This window comes from Podarcis melisellensis (genome assembly GCF_964234715.1).
Source record: "Podarcis melisellensis genome assembly, chromosome: 7".
Taxonomy (NCBI): domain Eukaryota; kingdom Metazoa; phylum Chordata; class Lepidosauria; order Squamata; family Lacertidae; genus Podarcis; species Podarcis melisellensis.
This window is the reverse complement of record NC_138539.1, coordinates 84934748-84956898: the sequence shown is the minus strand read 5'-3', so window position 1 is coordinate 84956898 and position 22151 is coordinate 84934748. Positions and strand designations below refer to the sequence as shown.

The following is a 22151-nucleotide window of genomic DNA, read 5'->3' as shown; positions in this document are numbered from 1 at the left end:
AAGACCTCTTTCCTGTAAGACCTATTGCAGTCGTTAAGAGTCGTCAACAGGCTCATCACAGCTATCTGCCAATCACCCATTCCCACCACCCTTCTGAGTAATTCCCCTCCCCACCTTCTCACTATATAGAAGGGTCTGGTAACTTCTATTTCAGTGTATCTGAAGAAGTGTGCATGCACACGAAAGCTCATACCAAGAACTAACTTAGTTGGTCTTTAAGGTGCTACTGGAAGGAATTTTTTTAGTGTGAGATGGGCACTTTGCAATATGCTAAATTTGAAGGAGTTTCCCAGTAGTGATGTATGGAAGTGAGAGCTGGACCATAAAGAAGGCTGATCGCCGAAGAATGGATGCTTTTGAATTCTGGTGCTGGAGGAGACTCTTGAGAGTCCCATGGAAGATCAAACCTATCCATTCTGAAGGAAATCAGCCCTGAGTGCTCACTGGAAGGACATATCCTGAAACTGAGGCTCCAATACTTTGGCCACCTCATGAGAAGAGAAGACTCCCTGGAAAAGACCCTGATGCTGGGAAAGATGGAGGGCACAAGGAGAAGGGGACGATAGAGGACGAGATGGTTGGACAGTGTTCTCGAAGCTACCAGCATGAGTCTGACCAAACTGCGGGAGGCAGTGGAAGACAGGAGTGCCTGGCGTGCTCTGGTCCATGGGGTGTAATGGTTCTAGGGGTTGCTCTTGCGTAAGTTGCTGCCACTCCTGGCTAGGTTACCTGGTTGAACCCTTTCTGTCTGGACAGCCTCACACCCGTGGCTGTCTCAGTCGCTGGCAGAATCCATCAGTGGGCGTTTCTTGAACATCTTCCAGCAAAGAAGTTCTTTGACGCCAAGTCTCCTCCTACTCTCCCTGCGCGGAAGTCTTCTGCGCTGGGAGGGTGTGGGCAGTGGAGTACCCGTGCTCTCCCTGCTGGTCTCCGGCGAAGAGTCCTGGAGCCTCCTCTCTGATTCCCCCATCTGCTCCCCTTCTCCACCGGTGTTTCCTTCCCCAGCAGATGGGCTGCCTCTCTCCCTACTGGGACCCTCTCCGGCATCCCTCTGGAGCCTTCCCTCCGCCTCTGGCTCCGATGGCAGTTCCCTGACACAGGGAAAGGGGGCAGGGGATAGCTTGCTGAATAAGACAGGAACAGATCTAAGGCTCTAGTCCCATGGAAGGAAGGTAACCAGAAGGGCAAAATGGTCAGGCACAAGGCCAGTCCAGACGTTTGGCTGTAGGGGGTGAAAGTGGTACCCAAAGGAAAAGGGAAGCCAACAAGAGCCACTTACTCTAGGAAGAGAATGTGAGGTGGTCAGAAGAAGAAGAAGGGAGTTTGTAAAGCTTTGTAAAAGTTCCAAGAATCAGAAGAAAAGAGGAAATGGTGAGGATAAATGTTTCATTTTGACAATGAGTTGCTGTGGATAGTGAGGGAAGGAGAATGTGAGATTTGGGACTGAGGCGCCCAAGGAAGAAGAAAAGACCATTGCGTGGGGAAGAGAGAGAAGTGGTCTCCTCAGGAAATGGGCACATGACTGAGCTTAACAGCAAATGCTAGGGGAAAGGGAGAAGAAAAAGTGGGGATTTGGCCACTTGATGGACTTGCCAGAGATGGGAGATTTAATAATACAACCATAGAATGGTAGAATTGGAAGGGACTCTGAGGCTCATCTAACCACCTGTAATGCAGGAATCTCTACTAAAGCATCCGTGACAGATGGCCACCCATCCTTTGCAAAAACAAACAAACAAAAAAAAACCCCTCAAATGAAGGAGAGTCCACCACCTACTGAAGTTGTCCATTCCACTGTTGACAATCAGGAAGTTCTCAAGATGTTTTGTCAGAATCCCTTACTTGTAACTTGAAGCCATTGGTTCAGGTCCTACCCTCCAGAGCAGGAGAAAACAAGCTTTCTCCATCATCCACATGACAGCTCTTTAGATATTTGAAGATGGCTATCATTTATCCTCTCTTCCAGGCTAAACATATCCAACTCCCCCAACTGTTCCTCTGTGGCTTGGTTTCCAGACCCATAATCATCTTGGTTACCCAGTTTTTACTGTTCTGTGAGGTCAGGGAGAGAGGAAAGTGTGATATTTTAGGTGATCATATTTTGGCTTAACATTTCCAGAAAGGAGTCTAATGCTCATTTGTTTACTTTAAATTTACAAATGATAATGGAAGATAGCATAGATTTGATGGGTATTAGTAAGAGGGTATATTAATTATAATTGATCTTCTACAGAGCCGTGTGGCGGGGTGTGTGTGTGTGTGTTAGCACAAAGAAAAAATGGCCAGCACCTGTTTTTTTAAAACACAGGACTTATACATAAAGAGCCCCAGTAGCAGAGTTAAAATCCCTTTCGTTAGGCAGATTTAATGAATCATTGGAGTTGGTTTTTAAATCTTCTTTTGATAACGTTCCAGCTCCTGAAGGCAGCTGGCTCCCTTTCCCCCCTTTCCCAATAAAACAGACCACAGACTGCAAGGTTAGTTTAAAATGCTTTACTCACAGTTATTAGGTTTCAGACTTGCATTTTACTTAATAGCAGTGTTAAGAAATGTATGTAAATGTTCTTTGTTGAAAATGCAGCAAAAGCTGCCTCTGAAACATATCTAAAGCAGAGAAAGCTATGTTATGGCATGTCTACTCTGTTCCAATGTTGCTTGAGAGAGATCGGAGAGACCAAGAAAAAGTCCCACTTCTTCCCCAAGTTGAGTGTGACCTAGGTGAGTGTTTTCTAGCAATTTACACCTCTGTGGTCCTTAACCACTTCATTTACTAACTAGCAGAAGCATGCATTGTTAGGTTTGCCAGGCAATCTTCCACAAGATTCATGTTGAAGGAGACAGTAAGCAATGGATTCACCAGGAGCGATTGCAACTCAACTTGTTTGAAGATGCCTGTGTGGATTCTTGTAGCGGGAGGAGTAGCTGAGATTTTATTATGATTTTATATGTCCAAGTTTTTTATTCAGGGTCTCTGGGGAGAGTCACAGCAAAGGACTTATGCAGAGGTAAACAAAAGTATAAACTCAACTACCTTAACGATAGGCACATAAATACGGTCATACCTCAGGTTGAATGTGCTTCAGGTTGAGCGCGTTACTTCTGGGTTTCACTGCTTGTGCATGTGCAGACGCTCAAAATGATGTCACACGGATGTGCAGAAGCTGCAAAACACAACCCATGCATGCGCAGACGCGCCGTCGCATCTTACGTTCCATTCAGGATGCAAACGGGGCTGTGGAACAGATCCCGTTCGCATCTCAAGGTACCACTGTATGTGCATAGCAGCTGGAGGCTGAGGAATGGACAGAGGGTGAAGAACTGAGAGCTGGGCCTTTTCCTATCCTCTGGAACACCTGGGAAACTCAACAAACCTGCTTAACTGGGTGTAGAGAGGGCAGCTGAGTGGGACATAGTGGGGGGGCAGCCTGAGGAAGGACCACCCACCTTGGGCCTGCCCATAGAAGGCAAGTTTCCAGGAACTCTTGTCGTTGTGAGACTTTTGTGGGTGAGCTGAGAGCTTGTTTGGACCCTGGTGGCTGAGAGGGAAGGTGTGCCAGAAGGAAAATGAATTGAGATTGGGATAGAGATAGGCAATTTTGTTTTACTGTAACATTTTTATATGTAAAGGCTGGAATGTTGTTATATTATTGGGTGGTAAAGCTAAATGAATAACTACAGGGAGCTTTGTGCAGGACATATGTGAGATGCTTTGGTTCAAATCCAGATTTGGTGCTTTGTAAATCAGCCCCCATCCCAGATCTGAGGTGCTTCATAGGTTGGCTCAATTCCTCTCATCAGTCTGAGCCCATGTCGTCCTCCATCCATTCATTTCATTTCCTTTTGACAGAAGTGGAGGAAATTTGCAGGCATGTTAGAACCTCTAGAATAGATATAGCCTGTTCAATTACCAGCAAATAGACCCAGGATGTTTGTGCTCAACACATTTAAATTATTTTTTTAAAAAAGAGAAGCCTCTCTAACATTTTGGGGCAGAATTAGATGAAATTTGTGGACATGAATTGTGGGAAATTTCAGAAAGATGCCTGTAGTGGTTTTTCCACATGGACCGTCATTATAGTTTTTGGGATCTGCTCAATTGCACCCTTTCGTTATTGGGAAATTAAACTTTAGCTATAACTCTTGTTTTATTTTGACAAAAATGGATGAAATTTGCAGGATAGCTGCAGTGTTTTTTTTTTGCAAGCTTTTTGGGGTGTTTAAACAAAGGTTCACTTTCAGACAAATTTCCCGCAAAACAATGTAGGAGCCCCCTGGGGCTATTTGTCTGAAAGTAGCATGAGAGAAGGTACCCTGGGTGTAGAGAGGGCAGCTGAGTGGGACATAGTGGGGGGGGGCAGCCTGAGGAAGGACCACCCACCTTGGGCCTGCCCATAGAAGGCAACTTTCCAGGAACTCTTGTCGTTGTGAGACATTTGTGGGTGAGCTGAGAGCTTGTTTGGACCCTGGTGGCTGAGAGGGAAGGTGTGCCAGAAGGAAAATGAATTGAGATTGGGATAGAGATAGGCAATTTTGTTTTACTGTAACATTTTTATATGTAACTATATTTTGTAAATATTTTACTTAAGTTGTCGGTTGTTTCTTCAGCTTTTTGTACACTGCTTGGGGAGATATTTTTAAAAATATATTAAGCAGTATAGAAATTAAGCAATCAAAAATAATCAATCAATATATAAGGGGTTTACATAAGTGACCCAAAGAACTAAACCGGTGAGGAGATTTCACCCCTCCCATATCCAAGAATCTCCTGGTGATCTCTGCTGATTCTCCAGAGAGGAGGGGCAGTGTTCTGCTCTCTACTTATTCTGCTCCAGCACCAAATCAGTCAGTCAGTCAGTCAGTCAGTCAGTGTGTCGGAGAGAGAGAGAGACTGAGTGTTACAGATCGTGTGTAGAGATAAGGTTGCTGCTAAGAGCAGCTGCAGACACTCAGTGCAGTGCAGCATTCATTTATGCTTAGAACCCATTTAGCTCTGTATATAGTTGTATTATAGTTGTAGACAGAATAAAGAAGATATTCTACAGAGCTGCTCTCTGAGTTGTTTATGCTCTGCTGTACTCTGCTATACTCTGCTGTGCGGCGACCTTCTTCTTGTTGGAGTGAATCCGGTGCTCACAACCCTAAGCTGTGAGTCCACAGCACTTTGACCTGTTCCTGTCCAGAAGGTGGTCTCTGGAAGTGCTACCCAGCTCGCCTAGCCCAGTCGGGGCTGAAGTGGATGAGTCCAGTTGGTGGCACTGGCTCAAGGGCGATGCTGACAACCGGGGCACTGGCATTGCAAAGCCAGTCCCAGCAGAACCTCTCCGTTGGCTCACTCTCAACACTAGCAGGTCTCCCTGAACCTTGATCTTGCTGCCGGTTGCAGAGAGAAAATTGTTTCTGTTCAATCACCTCAGCTCTACAGCAGTCTTCTCAAAATGGCTGCCTGTGCCAAAAACTCTGTAAAAATAATAATAATGGAAATTCCCAGTCCCCTTATATCAGAATGCCCCTGTGAAGTTTGCATCAAAAACTGGGCTTGATTTTGGGCCACTGCAAATTGGACATAATTTCCAAGAATCTGATAATTTCCATATTAATTTATGGTGTGGGGTAGCATCATAATAGTACAGAAAAGGGAGTTAGTCACTTTAGGTGAATATTGCACACGCCAAAGAAAAAGTATTTTGCAGTGGCAGTAGGAGTTAATTTCATTCTCATCACGAGAGTACTCAGAGGGAATAGCGCCTTGCCTTAGCTCCTGTGTTATTTCCAATAAATATGGAAATAATGTCTCAGTACTTCAACCTGTTTGGAGATCTCATGGGAAATATCACAAGATTACGTGATGAGTTTGAAATTAATCCATGGAACACACTCTAGTCCTGTTTCTGTGTTTGCTTGCTGGGGACAGTAAATACCTTTGTCCAAACTTGGCATTGCACTTTGCCTACAATAAGAGTATTTATTTACATGAATAATGGAAAAGTAGAAAATGTAGCTTTACAAAATCAAACGACAACATCACATGGCAGCGTCCTGGTTCTATTTCTCTATTTAGGTAGCTTTGTTACTACATTGGCCAGCCTTCCTTTTTTAAGAGCTATTCCTGATTTGTTGGTTATTTCTAAGGTTGTGTGTATGTGTGTTTCACAACAAATGAATAAGAACTATAGAGGGAAAAAGAGAGAGAGAGGTTTTTGTATGAATATATGCTCCCAGGAGGTGATGGTATCTGTTCCTGTGTTTCTGGGCTCACACACTTTTCTTAAGAAATGTTCTTTTTATTTCAGGTTTCACTGAAATCTTGGGTGGTTTCTCTTACTGAATACAAAAATATATCTTGCTGAAAGTAACTGGCTGAGAAATATCTTCACCTTAGAGCCAGCATTGAAAAGTAAGTGGTCAGAATTATTCCTTCTAGTGATGACATTTAATATATTAGTACTGTTGCTGTTGTCACCAGCATTGTGAAGTGTGTATCTGTTTCAAAGCACAGTAGTTATGCCCTTTTGAGTAAATGGCTCTATGTTGTTTGACAGAAAAATGAGGTATAAGTTTTAACAACCATCACCACCACTCCCACCACCCAAAAACATTTTTGCTTGCTTACAGGAGGCCTTGCTCAAGGTCATCCTCCGATGGCACTGGACACCAGTCAGGCTGGCAAAAATTAATCCCTCCCTTTCCCCTTTATGTTGGGAGGACTGTGGAAAGCTTGGTTCGTTTGTTCATGTTTGGTGAGAATGCCCTTACGTTACAAACTTTTGGGATAGAGTATTCTCCATGATATCTGCAACTGCAGGCCAACCCCTTTCACCAAATCCTGCCTTCGCCCAACTATCTTTGGACATAGACATAGTCTCCATCTTGTGCCCCAATGAACTAGTAGGCTTCCTACTGACCGCAGCACAATTAGCGATTGCTCAACAATGGAAGAACTAGACTGAAATACCCTTGAAGGTATGGGAAAATAGATAAACTAACAGGAAGGATTCGAAACCGGCGAGACCAGAAATTCACGGAAGACTGGAGTAAATTTACGGACTATTTGAAAAGTAATTGTGAAGAACAGATGACGTTTGTAGGGTTGCAAGAAGTTTTGTGAGGAGTATTATTAGAAGTATTGTAAAAATGGACAAGGGGGAGGATGACTTGTTAAGATAATATAAAATTAAGAAATACATAAGAAGTGGTTAAAACGGTGGATCATCAGAGGTGCTGATGGAAGTCTAAAAAGATTGTATAAGTGATAAGGTTTGTGGTACATTTTATAATTTATATGTTAAAATTAATAAAAAATATTATTAAAAAGAAGGTATGGGAAAATAATATCTGGGTTACAGCAATGTCTGAGCATCTCATCAGAAACAGGAGGGCAATTGAAAGGCATAACGAATAGAGACACCTTCCAAGAAACGTGGACCCAATTTTTTTATTATCTTAATGGCCAAAATCAAGACCTTCTTATCCCAAGTGCTCAATATTCTCAGTGGAGGGGTTACTTAAAGTAATACGTTTGAATGCTGAATGTGTATGACCAGAGACAATTGATAAAACAAACACTGCTGGATAAGTGTTGTATTTGTGTAAAAACCAGCACAAAATTGTTTAACCACCACCATCTCTTAATGGAAGATGCACATTGTAAAAAAATGGTTTTGAACAACTACACAATGTTTCCAGGGTTTTAGTATCTTATGGTTGAAATAGCCAGAAAAGTAGAAAAAATGTGGCTGGTTTTGAGTGAATTCTTTGCCGCAGAACGGCTTGCAGTCGTGGTATTGCTCAGTTCCCTCTTCTTGTGTATGCTAATTTGTCCTTCCAAGCATTTTTCTGCCAAGCTGCCGTGTATGTTCATATCAACAACAATAGCATTTTGGAGTGAAAAGGAAACCGTGCTTGTTTCCCCATTATAGCAAAAAGATTAAAAGAAAATCTATGCATATTCTCTCCAATCAAATTTGAGTCTTCTGTCTGTAGGAAACAGACATTCTGTTACAAATGGGGTGAAACCCATGTTGAATTGCACTGATAAAAACATCTCGGCAAAAAAAGGATCTTGTGAATAAGGTTGCAGTTCTCCCAGTTCAGTTTCATGTGCTATATGTGGTTGTCTCCCATACTTTTGCAAACAGAAGATTATTTAGAGCAGAAAGAAACCAAAAAGTAAATGAAAAGGCAGGGATTGACGGCCTCTTTGGAAAGCCTGCAAGAACAGGTTATTTTTAGTTGTTGACAGCTTTCAGATGCCTTTAGGGTGCTGTAGGGAAGAGGAAGTCCAAATGTGCCAAGGAGCCATGGATCTGTGTTGTAGAGAAACAGATTTAGGATGGCAGCGAGAAAATACTGCATGTTAAAATGAAAACAGAATGTATTATGCAAGGTTGCAAATGGGAATGGCACATTTTATTTTTAGGAATTAAAAAACGTAAGATATTGTTTTCTGATTAGTTTTAGTGAATAATGAAAACAAGCTTATGTTTTTAAATAAAGGGGCTGCACAAGAACTCTAGTTCAGTAGTGGGGGCAGCACTTGGGTCTGGCTGAGCATGTTGGTCAGCTCTTATTTATTGCATTCTGCTCATTCTTTCCCACATTTTACCCTATGTCCCAAAATGGTACCTGTGACTGTCAGGCAGGCAGGGAGCACACCGGCTGTTCCCACATTTGGGGCAGGGCCCTCCCCAATTCCTACAAGACAAACTGCTGGCCAACTAGCTCTGCTTTGGCTAGTAAGGTTGCGTGTCGAGGTCCCCAGGTCCACCCCAATAACTCACACATCACACAGAAATTTTGTTGAAGGTTTTTGGCATAATTTTGGCCACAACTTTATTAAAATACAAAAATGTGAGTGGTTGCTTAGGCATTGGTTGTGACTCTCTGCCCCCACTGTGGGGGACAGACTGACATTCCGCACGCCTGCGAAAGTCAGAAAAGAGGAATACACTTGGGAGTTACGCGGAGCAGGGAACCTGCCCTCATCCCTCCCCAAATGCAATCAGGGGCTCTTGCGTGGCCCAAGCCCCCTTGACAGGGTTCGGACAAAAGCAATAGTGAGCCCCTGTATTCCTTTAACGGAATCCCTTGCAGCAGCATTAGAGGGGCAGGCACAGCCAATCCATGCCCCTCAACCAACCAAACCATAAACCAATGCCTAACCGCAACCTTACAAGTTGTGACGATTTGCTACGCAGTAGGCAAAAACCAAATAGCACCAGCCAATCAGCCAGATGGACAAAATTCCTACCGGGCCCCTGCCCCAAAAGCAGACAGCCCAGGCATAGTAAGGTCAAAGCAAACAACCCTAATTCTAGGGAGGGGGGGGGACGGGCAATCCGATGCACGGGCGAAAAGAGGAAGCCCTAGCCTCATGCAAGGAGTTTTAGTATTTCTGGCTGTCAATCAACAAATGGCAACATTAACTTCTTCCCAGCAACAAGGGAAGCCCAATCACATCACTGACCAACGATCAATTAGCCCGCCCCACAACTTTGGAGTGTCCTGTCGGCCCCCACCGCAACATGAAGGAGAACATGCTATCTCAAAACTAAGCAGGTCAAGGATTGTTCTAGCTCTCCATTCTCTGCCTGACCTGTGAATTCACAGGATAAACAACTCAGGCCTCTTATACCTGGAAGACCACCTCCTTCCATACAGACCTTCCTGGGTATTAAGATTGGCAGAGGGCACCCACCTGGTTGTTCCACTACCCTCAGGTGCTCGGTTTGGGGGGGGCAGTAGAGGACATTCTCTGTGGCTGCTCCTAAGCTGTGGAACTCCCTCCCCACAGAGATACATCAGGCATTTCAATATAAAGCTGTTGCCGAATGCTGAAGACATACACACCTCTTTGCTCTGGCTTTTGACCCTTGAGATGTATATTTTAGGACCTGCCTTATTTCTGGTTTTTTATTTTTATTTTTTATTGATACAGCAAGGAAAGAAAAAAGAGAAAACACAAATACCAAATTACACACAGGAATAGCAGTAGATGCTGAATTTTCTTAACAAACAATAAGACATGAATTGGTCTTAACACTAAAGACCCAACCTCCCGTCTATTCCATATTTCGATTTCATATAACTTATTGCCAGTACACACTTTTATCATTATTAAACTTTTTCTTAATATATCTTAATTCTTATATCTGCCTTGCAACTGTTACTGAAGTTCCTCAAATGCTGCAACTGAATTTAAACTACTATATTATATTTCAAATATTCTTTGAAAACCTCCCATTTTGAAACAAATTCCTGTTTTGATTTATTCTTTATTTTTTTCCAATAGACCGTCTAATTCTGCATATTCTGTCAGCTTTTGGATCCAGTCTTGCAATCTTGTATAGAGGGAATGTCATGAACTCTTATTTCTGTTTTTAACATGGTGTTTAATGGTTGCAACCTGTCCTAGGACCCTGGGGTGGAAGGTGAAGGATGGGGAAATCTTCCTTCAACGTAGGCAACAATTTTGTTGAAGGAATTAGGCACCTGCTCCACTTTATCCATGGTGTGCATTACACAGACATCGTTTCTCCCATCGTGTTTGGCTTGGCTGTAATAAATTGCAGACAAAGAAAGGGAACGGTAATGAAGCCATGTGAGTCCTGTGACTTTCGCTGGACGGGGAGGCCAGCTTTTGTAGCCTGGAGAATGATGGCGCAGGCAGGTGGTGACCTGGGACCAGACTCCCTCACTGGCATAGAGCTTGCTGGCTAATTACAGTGGTGCCTCGCAAGACGAAATTAATTCGTTCTGCGAGTTTTTTATTTCTGCGAGTTTTTTCGTCTTGCGAAGCACGGATTCCCTGGGTATTAACGGTTTTAAGAAAAAGGAAACAAACTCGCAAGACGTTTTCGTCTTGCGAAGCAAGCCCATAGGGAAATTAGTCTTGCGAAGCAACTCAAAAAACGAAAAACTCTCTCGTCTTGCGAGTTTTTCGTCTTACGAGGCATTCGTCTTGCGAGGTACCACTGTACTTGTTTTGTGTACATCCCATTCTTCCTGCCAAGGGCAACGTCGTTTTCCCTTCTCTTTGGTCTACCTTACGGTGTGTAAGCTGAAGGAGGCGGAAACAATTCCTGCTTTCAGCCTTCGTCCACACCAGTATTATTTATTGCACTGTACATCAGGGTCTGAATAGTGTTGCTGAAGAAAGAGATGATTATATAGGATGTCATTGTCAGCATGTTTACAAGGTCAGTGTGTCAGCTCAATATTAAAGGAAATTAAGGATAGCAATAAAGGGACACGGGTGGCGCTGTGGGTTAAACCACAGAATCTAGGACTTGCCAATCAGAAGGTCGGCGGTTCGAATCCCCGCGATGGGGTGAGCTCCCGTTGCTCGGTCCCAGCTCCTGCCAACCTAGCAGTTCGAAAGCACGTCAAAGTGTAAGTAGATAAATAGGTACCGCTCCGGCGGGAAGGCAAACGGCATTTCCGTGCTCTGCTCTGGTTTGCCAGAAGCGGCTTAGTCATGCTGGCCACATGACCCGGAAGCTGTACACGGGCTTGCTCGGCCAATAAAGCAAGTTGAGTGCCACAAGCCCAGAGTCGGTCACGACTGGATCTAATGGTCAGGGGCCCCTTTAACTTTACTTAAGGATAACAATGAGCAACAAGCCCAGGTGAGTCCACTTTCATAGGCCTTGGAGAGGATCCAAAGGAGCGATAAGCTCATGCGAGTAAAATCATGCATGCAAGGCATGGGCATCATAATTAACACAAAACTGTGTTGTTGTTGTTTGGTGCTATTTTAGTGCCCTGAGTGCAAACAACGTAGTACACATCTGTTGAAAAGATGGTAGTGATACCACACTTGAATATTCATACTTTTCCATCTTGCAGGCCAATCTTATAATAATAATAAAATTTTATTTATATCCTGCTCTCCCCAGCCGAAGCTGGGCTCAGAGCCCCTTGGCGGTTCATTTGGGCCCCCCTGGTTCTTTCCCCCAAACCACACCTGCCAGCCCATTACCTGACATCACTGGTGATGTCAGATTATGGGCAGGATGACAGGGTTTAATCCTGCATGGGCTACACTGCCCAGTTCTCAGCTGGGAACAGGACCATGCAGCCTAGGATTTCATCTCTGCTCATCAGAGGAGAAGAGGCTCATTCATAGTGTCACTTTAAGTCAGCCACTGAGCTTCCAATGTTTGCAAAGTGTCATTTGAACTATCCTCTTCCTCCCCCCCCCTTTGCAAGGGGACTTTGCAAAACAATGGAGGGGTGTTTGACAGGTGGGTGGGCATGCTAGTCCCACAGCTGCCTCCGGACCTGGAGGAGGAACACACTCTGCACGCGCTCAGGAGCGCATCTCGGCGCCGCCCACTCACCGGCATTGTTTTTTTTAAAAAAAAAATATTTTTATTAAAGTTTTCTTGGTTTACACAGGTATGCGCAATGTCTCTTTTTTTTCAAGTTACATTTTCCATAGGTCACTTTCATTTGTTGAGACATTAGGGTTACATTAGGAAGAGGTGGAGGGGGGAAAGCTGTGTGGGAGTGGGGTCGGGAGGCGATGTTTCTAATTTGCTTAATGTATGTGTGGGGTTTTGTCTCGGCGTCGTATGTGCGGGTTCTCTTGGCTATTCGCTTGTGTTCCTTTGGTGGTGAGAGAAGTTGGGGTTGGCCTCGGGTGCGGTTGCTTGTTTGTGACTGTCTGTGGTGAACTTTGTTTTCATGTGTAAGTGGAGCGGGTGGGTGTTTTTGAATCGGGTTTGCCATATTGATTCGTATGCTGTTACCCGCCGGCATTATTGATGAGCAGCCGCCGTTCCATCAGTCCATCCCCGCAGAGCTCCCAGGCGGCATGCACCACACGCTGTGGCCTGTCATCCAAGGCCAGGTCGCCAGGCTGTACGTACACGCGGAGCGCCGGGCAGGTGGCACACAGCTCGCCCTCCAGCTGCTCCAGTATGGCCGCTGAGTGCGCCATCACCAGCAGCTCTGAGTCGAGCGCCAGGCAGGCTTGCCAAGCAACGATGCCCATGGCACAGCTCATGCCCGCCTCCTGCCCGCTGGCCTCTCCATCCATATCCACACCGGGTTTACCTCAGTGCACAGGCAGCAAGGCTTCCTGCAGCCAATCCGAAGCCATGACAGCGCCATGGAAGTCAGTCCCCGCACGGTGAGGCGTTCGTGGCTTCTTTGCAAGGAAACGCTGTGCCGCGTCGGTTTCGCTCAGCTCAGGGACTGACTGAGTGGGTGAGGTGTCCGTGGGCTGGATTTATGAGCCTGGTGGGCCACATCCAGCCCCCGGGCCGTAGACCCCTGCTCTAGTATTACCGTGGTCTTGGCCACACCACATGGACATGCACCCACTTACTGGCCTTGTTGTGCCCCTCATGTCCCAGCTTTTGCAATGAACCACTTTGTCAGGGCACCATCTGGCTTCAGAGTAATGTGGCTGAATTCCCGAAGGGTCAAAATGGCTCTATTTTGATGAATGTGAAGAGCTGTCCACTCTGTGGGTACTTCCACAGACTACAGGAAACATTCTCTGGCTGTGAATTCATTCCACACCTCCCACAGTTCTGCAGACTGAATTTTAATAGCGGAGATGTTCAAAGCCCTGAGCTGACCTTGTTGAGACATAACGGGTATATACTGAAACCTCATTATAGTGGAATCATCAGGGAAGTAAAGAAATCTAGTTTCAGATATTTCTTGTTCTGCCCTTTGTGATAAAGGGGTGGGGTGGGGACTGAGTAATAAGATTCCAGCAGAATTGTGTTCTGGCTGCAATGTTTTCTCTGCATGTCTTGGTTTTTTAAGGCCTTTTAAAATGGTCCTGTGGAAATAAGTATTTCGTGTTCAGCAGCTTCCCTTGATGTGATCTTCTGGTGGAGTTCTTGCATTGCAGGCCACATTTCCTTCGGGGGGGGAAAAATCATTTCTCAAAAGGTCTTTTCCATGACAAGGATTTCATCTGTTTAGAAATGAGAAACCATACTTAAGCACAAAGTCCAGTTATTGGGGTGGCTTTTGCAGCGCTCTTCTATGCAGGCCTGTGGTTTTTCTATATTTGTTTTTGATAAGGATATGTATCCCAGTCACCATTTTGAAAAAGTCAAAGGCAGAAACGGATTCCATACTGCTTTGGATAGAACTGAGACACACCTAAATTGAAAAATACAATATTTTGTGATCCCAGTGGTATTGGCATCAGGTAGAAAGAATCAAAATTGATTAAAAAAATAATATTGGGCTTGCCTCACAATAGGGGAGGGGGCATAACTTATTAGTAGGGGACATATTTCACAAGTAGAAGGTCCCAGATCCAATCCCTGTGATCTACAGGCAGGGCTGGGAGAGATCCCTGTCTGAAATTATTGAGGCAGATGAACTAAAGGACTTACTCGGGATCAGATAGCCCAATAGTGGCACCCTAATCCCTTCGATTGGAAATAAGGTTGTCCCTACCAGTACAGTCATACCTTGGGTTAAATATGCTTCAGGTTGAGCATTTTCAGGTTACACTCCGCGGTGACCTGGAAGTAACGGAACACATTACTTCCGGGTTTCATCACTTGCGCATGCGCAGGCCCTCAAAATGACGTCACGCGCATGCGCAGAAGTGGCAAGTCTCGACCCGTGCATGCGTGGCCGCGGATTGCATTCTACTCAGGATGCGAACGGGTCTCTGGAACGGATCTCGTTCGCATCCAGAGGTACCATTGTACTTACATTTCAATGGCAATGGAAGGTGTGCTCCGTGTCCCCACCCCGGTCTTTGGGGATGAACAGGACAACAAGGCTGAATGACTACTATAGGAAGCTATCTCAGACTGAGTTGGGTCCATCTAGCTTACCACATTGAATGGAAGAGGCTGTCCAGGATTTCAGGCCGGGCTCAATCCTGCATGCAGAACAGATGGTCTCCTAAGCTTTGGGCCTTACCTGATTCCAAGATGTTCTCATTCTGCAGTGTAATATATTTTAATCCGATTTTTAAATTGTTGCATCGGGATTTGATATGATTATTTATACACTTTAAAATTTCTCTCTTCTCCCAGGGATTTGATGAATTCAGAACTGATGAATTATGGTTGATAGCCTATTGGATGAAATGTTCTTGCTGCTGCTGACCTTTTTGTTGCTTTTTCTACTGCGCTTGTTCATTGAATGGTTTTATTGAGATGTATTTTTTGTATGTTATGCCTTTTTGTGTGTTAATCTTTTTTGAACAGACTGCTGTCTAGAATGGGGCAAATGAATAAATAAATGTACTGCCCTGAGACCTATACAGCTGAAGCCTTCCACCATCCCTAGCTAATAGGACCAGTGGTCAGGAATGATGGGAATTGTAGTCCCAAAACTGCTGGAGTGCCAAGTTTTGCTATCACTGCCTGAAGGGCAGTCTAGGAATAAAATGAAATAATTTTCTTCCTATAATAATTAAGGAGCCCTGAGTGCTCACTGGAAGGACAGATCCTGAAGCTGAGGCTCCAGTACTTTGGCCACCTCATGAGAAGAGAAGACTCCCTGGAAAAGACCCTGATGTTGGGAAAGATGGAGGGCACAAGGAGAAGGGGACGACGGAGGACGAGATGGTTAGACAGTGTTCTCGAAGCTACAAACATGAGTCTGACCAAACTGCGGGAGGCAGTGGAATACAGGAGGGCCTGGCGTGCTCTGGTCCATGGGGTCACGAAGAGTCTGATACGACTAAATGACTAAACAACAACATAATAATTAAAACCAAGATAGAATTATCCTTGAGGCATGTGACTGAAGGACAACACTGACAAGATTGGCTGTTTTTGGCTCTTAACTTTTAAAAAAACACTTTGCAGCTGGACTACTATCCAAATTTAACTGTCCTCTAATTCATATACAAGCAGATTAAAAGAACTGTTGGCATAAAGGTACACACACCATTGTCCCATACAAGATACAAATATCCAGAAAGGCTTCCTGCAGTACATCTGGTTTTCTAATCTGTTGGCTACTTTTCAGATTTGGATGAAAAAGCCCATACGGCTAACTATGATAATTAAATCCTCTCTCAGACAGCTCAACTAATATTTCACACAATAGCAGCAGTGTAAAAACCCTGGTAATTCCCAGACCTGGTCATGTAATTGGATTAAAAATCTTGTTAATTATTATTATTTTTGAAAGCAGCTGCTTTTTGAAGTTTGGTGCCTTCTGGTGACTGCTGTTACCCTTTTCCTTCCTGCTAATGCAAATAGCCAAGAAGTATTACAGCTTTCTCTGAGTTCACACCCCCACATTTCAGTTTGGATAGCTATATTATCCAAACAGCTGCACCTCTTTTATTTTCCACGCTAATTCAGCTGAACAGAGCAGGGTGGACACAAGAGTAATGTTTAGCAAACAATGACCAGACTCAACAGGAAGGTCTCCTGCACATATGAACGTACTGGCATGCTCTTCCACAGACCCCTTTTAATAAGTTTTTCACATGAGAACCTCGTGCACCTATCCAAATCTCTTAAGTGGACCTTTGACTCTTTTCCTTAGAGGATTGGGGACAAAGAATCCTCCAGTAGCCCTTAACAGCAACAATTTGTTGCATAAGCATTTCTGAGATGCTGCATCACTAGAAACGCCCTTTTCAGCTGTTGTTCGTCACTTTGTGGGTTTGGTTTCCCAGAAATAGTGAAAAAACTTCCCAGGCTAGAGGCCCTCTGTGGGTTTGTCTTAAAGCAGCAGTCAACTCTACCACAGTGTCGGGCTGGCTGGACACTGAAGAGCGGTGGCTGGATAATGAGAAGAGGGCACCAGGACAGGAGAAGCAGGGGTGGAGACTGACATGGAAGAAGAGATCTTGAAGCGCGCAGAAGCTGAGGTTGGGAGGATGGCCTCTCTGTTGCTGCAACTGCCTCATCAGATGAGCATCTAGGGGTAGCTGAGAGACGTAGGACTGATAGACTGAAGCCTTTCCCTGACTTGTAAGTGTACTTTTCACTATAAAGAGTTAATTCCTTTCTCTCGACATCCCTTGTCTGACAGCGCTAGGACAAACAGGTTTCTGATGCTCCTGAAGGGTCAAGGAGGAACAACAGGGTGTCTTCTTCCTCTCTCTGGATATAACAAATCCATCCCATTTGTGTCCCACCTTTTCTCCATGGGGCTCACTGAGACATTTGTGGGGAGTTAATCCCCTTCATCCTCACAATGGCCGTCTAAGGTAGACAAGATAGAGACACGTCAGCTAATGGTCACCCAGGGAGTAGAGAAGTAGTGTATGACTATATGACATTTTGTATGTCAAGGAGATGAGTAATTATATAACATTTAGGAAACATCTGAAGGCAGCCCTATATAGGGAAGCTTTTAAAGATTTATTGTTTTGTTATGTTTTTATCTTTTTATATATGCTGGCAGCTGCCCAGAGTGGCTGGGCAACCCAGTCAGATGAGTGGGGTACAAATTCTTCTTCTTCTTCTTCTTCTTCTTCTTCTTCTTCTTCTTCTTCTTCTTCTTCTTCTTCTTCCTCTTCCTCTTCCTCTTCCTCTTCCTCTTCCTCTTCCTCTTCCTCTTCCTCTTCCACTTCCACTTCCACTTCCTCTTCATTCTGACCCAGATTACTACCATGGTGTGATCTTTTGATAAGCCAATGATTCTGTTCCCCTTTTAAAAATGGCAATAACAAGCCTAATAACTTGTGAGGCTTGTGATTGTAAAATTGGTAGTGGTTCGAAAATGAATAGTAGTGTAGTTCTGAATAGAATAGTAGTTCTGAATTAGGCCACTTGTACCATTCAGCAGTAAATAAGATCCTTTCTTTTAACCATTTTAACATGTTTAGAGTAGTGTGAAATCTATTTTGCATTTAAGTGGTTCATTTTGTGGCTGATTTTAATTGGGACACATTAAGGCAGTAGCAAGATGGCTCTTAAGAAACCATCTGGAAAAGGTACGCCCAGCCCTTCCTTTGACATCTGTTTAGTGGCTGGGGGAGGGACATCAGCTTGTCAATCTACCAACCCCACAAAGGCTGCTCTCCATCTCTTTCGTTACGTGCAGCAACAGTTTTGAATTCATCAGGAGCAGAACTTAAGAAGAACTGGAGGTGGGAAGAGGAGATAAAATATAAGAACAATATGTAGAATATGAGAGAAATGAGAAATGTGAACAATTTCATTTTTTATATAAAGTGCTTTTTCCCATAGATCTAATATCTGGAACTGGTTTCACAGCAGTGAGAAATGTGTTGGCATTTATCCATCTTTGTGGAATGATGAATCTGCACTGTCCCTTCTGGAAGGTTTTATTGGTTTCAGCTTCATTTCCTCTGGTGAACAAAGAGGCTGAACCTGGTCTTAAAGGCTTGCCGTAAGAAAGTCACCTCTATAATTCCTGTGGATAAATCATGAGAGGCACTTACGTTCTTGTCTTCAAACTTGTCCCAGAGCTGTAGAAACAAATAGTCACGGGTTTGTGCGATGCCCCAGGGTTTGTGATGTCCCAGTAACCAAGACTTCCCTGCTCAGTGAAATCTGTGTCAAAACCTCATGGATTACGTTTGCAAATATCCTTAAATTGACTCTTTTGGTGTGCCATAGCTCTTCTGATTGCTAGATATTACAATATAACACAAAGGGGGGGCTAATCAGGAGCATGAGACAGCTCCAAGCCAATTTTGTTGCCCCCTAAGATTTGGGAAACAGGAGGAAAAGGATTTTCTAAAAAGCAGACACAGCGGTGCATTGGAAAGAAGGCACCAATTTCCTCCTCCTAGGTCATCAAATTCATAATCTGATGAGTAGAGACCGAACATTCTTTATGTATGCAACAACAGCAGCAAGGATACTTGTCGCCAAGTGTTGGAAAACCCAAGATTTGCCCACACTGGAAGAATGGCAGATGCAACTGATAGACTATATGGAACTAGCAGAAATGACTGGCAGAATCCGAGACCTGGGAGAGGAAGCAGTGGAAGAGGACTGGAAGAAATTTAAGGACTATTTACAAAAACATTGCAAATTGTATGAGTGTTAAGAAAGATGCAAGATTGTAAATAACATGGCACCACTAAGCTAGTTGAAAGGAATATGAAGACAAGTGAAATTTAAGAAAATATAAATTTTGGATAAATATTATGTTAAAATTAAGTTTTTAAGGTTTGGATAAAAGTATCTAAAATTAGGGACACATTATTGGAGAATTATAAAATAAGAATTGAAACAAGGTGATAAATTGCTGGTTAAAGTTTTATAAACCAGGAACGCAGGAACGAGAGATGTGAGGAAGTTCAAAAAAGTGAAGAAAATATGACTATTATAAGATGTAAGTGTTTTTTCTTTTTTCTTTTTTGTTGTTATTTTGTTTTTTCTTCTTTATTGTATTAAGAAAATCTTTAATAAATATTTTATTAAAAAAACATAATCTGATGAGTAGAAAGAGGGAAATAATCCCCACTCCTCAGTTAATTTGTATGAATCAGCTGAGAAGGGGGACTGTGTGTTGCACATGCGTGTGTGCGTGCGTGCATGCACAAATGTGCAAGAGAGTATGGGTAGCTGCACCCCCTTTTTGCTATCCCCACTGTAAAGCATTCTCCTGCTAGGAATCACCTTTGTTCCAAGATGGTACACATGTAGAATTACTACTAATAGACCACTATCCGTTTGTATTACTGATACAGTTAACATCAGTGCACACATCTTGAATTAAACAGGTAAGTTAATATAAGCCCTCTAGATATCCAAATAGGGATCCACATAAAACCGACACCTGTATTTTGGGATGCAGCCAAGGCTGTGAGGCCCTCAGGCCATTCTGTAATAGATGATGGGTATTCATCCTCCCCAGCATCTTAAAAAGCAGAGACATCACCTTGCCAACAAAGGTCCATATAATAAAAGCTATGGTTTTCCCAGTAGTGATGTATGGAAGTGAAAGCTGGACCATAAAGAAGGCTGATCGCTGAAGAATTGATGCTTTTGAATTATGGCGCTTGAGGAGACTCTTGAGAGTCCCATGGACTGCAAGAAGATCAAACCGATCCATTCTGAAGGAAATCAGACCTTAGTGCTCACTGGAAGGACAGATCCTGAATCTGAGGCTCCAAGACTTTGGCTATCTCATGAGAAGAGAAGACTCCCTGGAAAAGACCCTGATGTTGGGAAAGATGGAGGGCACAAGGAGAAGGGGACGACAGAGGATGAGATGGTTGGACAGTGTTCTCGAAGCTACCAGCATGAGTTTGACCAAACTGCGGGAGGCAGTGGAAGACAGGAGTGCCTGGCGTGCTCTAGTCCATGGGGTCACAAAGAGTCGGACACGACTAAACAACTAAACAACAACAACAACATTCATCCTCCCAGGCTCAAAAGTATAAATCTCTCGGCCACCATAGGTTATCATCTCTCTATCTCAGAAGACAAACCATTGGAGACTTGCAGAGCCTACTGTGGCTGTACAGGAGAGACATGTTTTGTTGCAGCTGGGGCAGGTGAAGGTGCTTGGATTCAGTCATCTGCAAGGGATTCCCAGCCTCCATGTCAAGTTTTCAGGCATCTTTGTAACACAGAATTGGTCTGCCAATGGGCCTAGTGCTTGAAGCCAGCTTCTCACAAAGCATATCCTTGGGGAATTGGCAACCATAATGGTTTACAAAATCCACTTCCGTTGCCCACCTGCTAATGCTCATATTGCAGGGATACAGTTTAAAAATACGCGAACGTATGCCCAGTAGTGATGTATGGAAGTGAGAGCTGGACCATAAAGAAAGCTGATCGCCGAAGAATTGATGCTTTTGAATTCTGGTGCTGGAGGAGACTCTTGAGAGTCACATGGACTGCAAGAACAAACCTATCCATTCTGAAGGAAATCAGCTCTGAGTGCTCACTGGAAGGACAGATCCTGAAGCTGAGGCTCCAGTACTTTGGCACCTCATGAGAAGAGAAGGCTCCCTGGAAAAGACCCTGATGCACAAGGAGAAGGGGATGACAGAGGACGAGATGGTTGGACAGTGTTTTCGAAGCTACCAGCATGAGTTTGACCAAACTGCGGGAGGCAGTGGAAGACAGAAATGCCTGGCGTGCTCTGGTCCATGGGGTCACGAAGAGTCGGACACGACTAAACGACTAAACAACAACAACATGCAAATAAAAATAATTTTTGCTAATACCAAATTGATGTGTGAAACAGCTTCAGACCAAAAGCAATTTATCGCATTATGTGCCTCAAAGAGGAATCCTAAGTGCTACACCTTACTTCCTGTGCAAGCACTGAGGAGTTCAATATACTCAAAATATTAATTTTTGATGAATCAATCACAATTTCAGGTCCATGGAAATATTCTGAAGCAACTTGCCATTGTTTGGGCTGTATAAAGGTAAAGGTAAAGGTACCCCTGCCCGTACGGGCCAGTCTTGACAGACTCTGGGGTTGTGCGCCCATCTCACTCAAGAGGCCAGGGGCCAGCGCTGTCCGAAGACACTTCCGGGTCACGTGGCCAGCGTGACATCACTGCTCTGGCGAGCCAGAGCCGCACACGGAAACGCCGTTTACCTTCCCGCTAGTAAGCGGTCCCTATTTATCTACTTGCACCCGGAGGTGCTTTCGAACTGCTAGGTTGGCAGGCGCTGGGACCGAGCAGCGGGAGCGCACCACGCAGCAGGGATTCGAACCGCCGACCTTTCGATCGGCAAGTCCTAGGCGCTGAGGCTTTAACTCACAGCGCCACCTGCGTCCCTTGGGCTGTATACCACCTTCTAATTCTCTCTTCCACATTTCTCTAAGTTCCTCACCAATGTCCATTGGACATTTATAGACTGTAGTTACTGGTTTTGTTTTCTGTAAGGATCCAATAATCTCTCCAACAGAATAGAATCACCCAAAGCAAATGGGCTGTAAATAGACGCCGGCAGATGTTTGTAACCGAATATATTGCCATTCCGCACTCATTGGAAATTGATACTTGTGGAAAAAGAAATGATAAAAAGCTTCGTTCACTCCAGAATGGTTTAAAATATGCCAACTTTGCAACACACTAGCTGGTCTTGCACCTAGATTAACACCTAGCTTTTTGTATATACATAAACATGAGCTCTACCATTTGAACTTTCACCTCCTAAAGAAAAGGGAGGGAAAGCTTCTCTTGACCCTTACTTTTAAAAAATTGGCGATGCTGGAGATTGAATCTTGAGCCTGCTGCAGACCAAAGTTGT

At 44.1% G+C, this 22151-nt stretch overlaps 1 protein-coding gene across 8 annotated transcripts in view; it reads left to right on the top strand.

The window, feature by feature from the left end:
* ENOX1 (ecto-NOX disulfide-thiol exchanger 1) overlaps nt 1-22151 on the top strand; it is a 291224-nt gene that overhangs the window by 67850 nt on the left and 201223 nt on the right. For 6 of the 8 annotated variants that reach the window (XM_081917831.1, XM_081917828.1, XM_081917832.1 and 3 more), the window contains exon 2: nt 6291-6394. The gene's annotated coding sequence lies outside the window, so the exon portion shown is untranslated. Of the gene's footprint in view, nt 1-6290; nt 6395-16795; nt 16923-22151 lie in introns of those variants that run through there. The other 2 variants (XM_081917829.1, XM_081917827.1) reach the window with 1 other exon arrangement.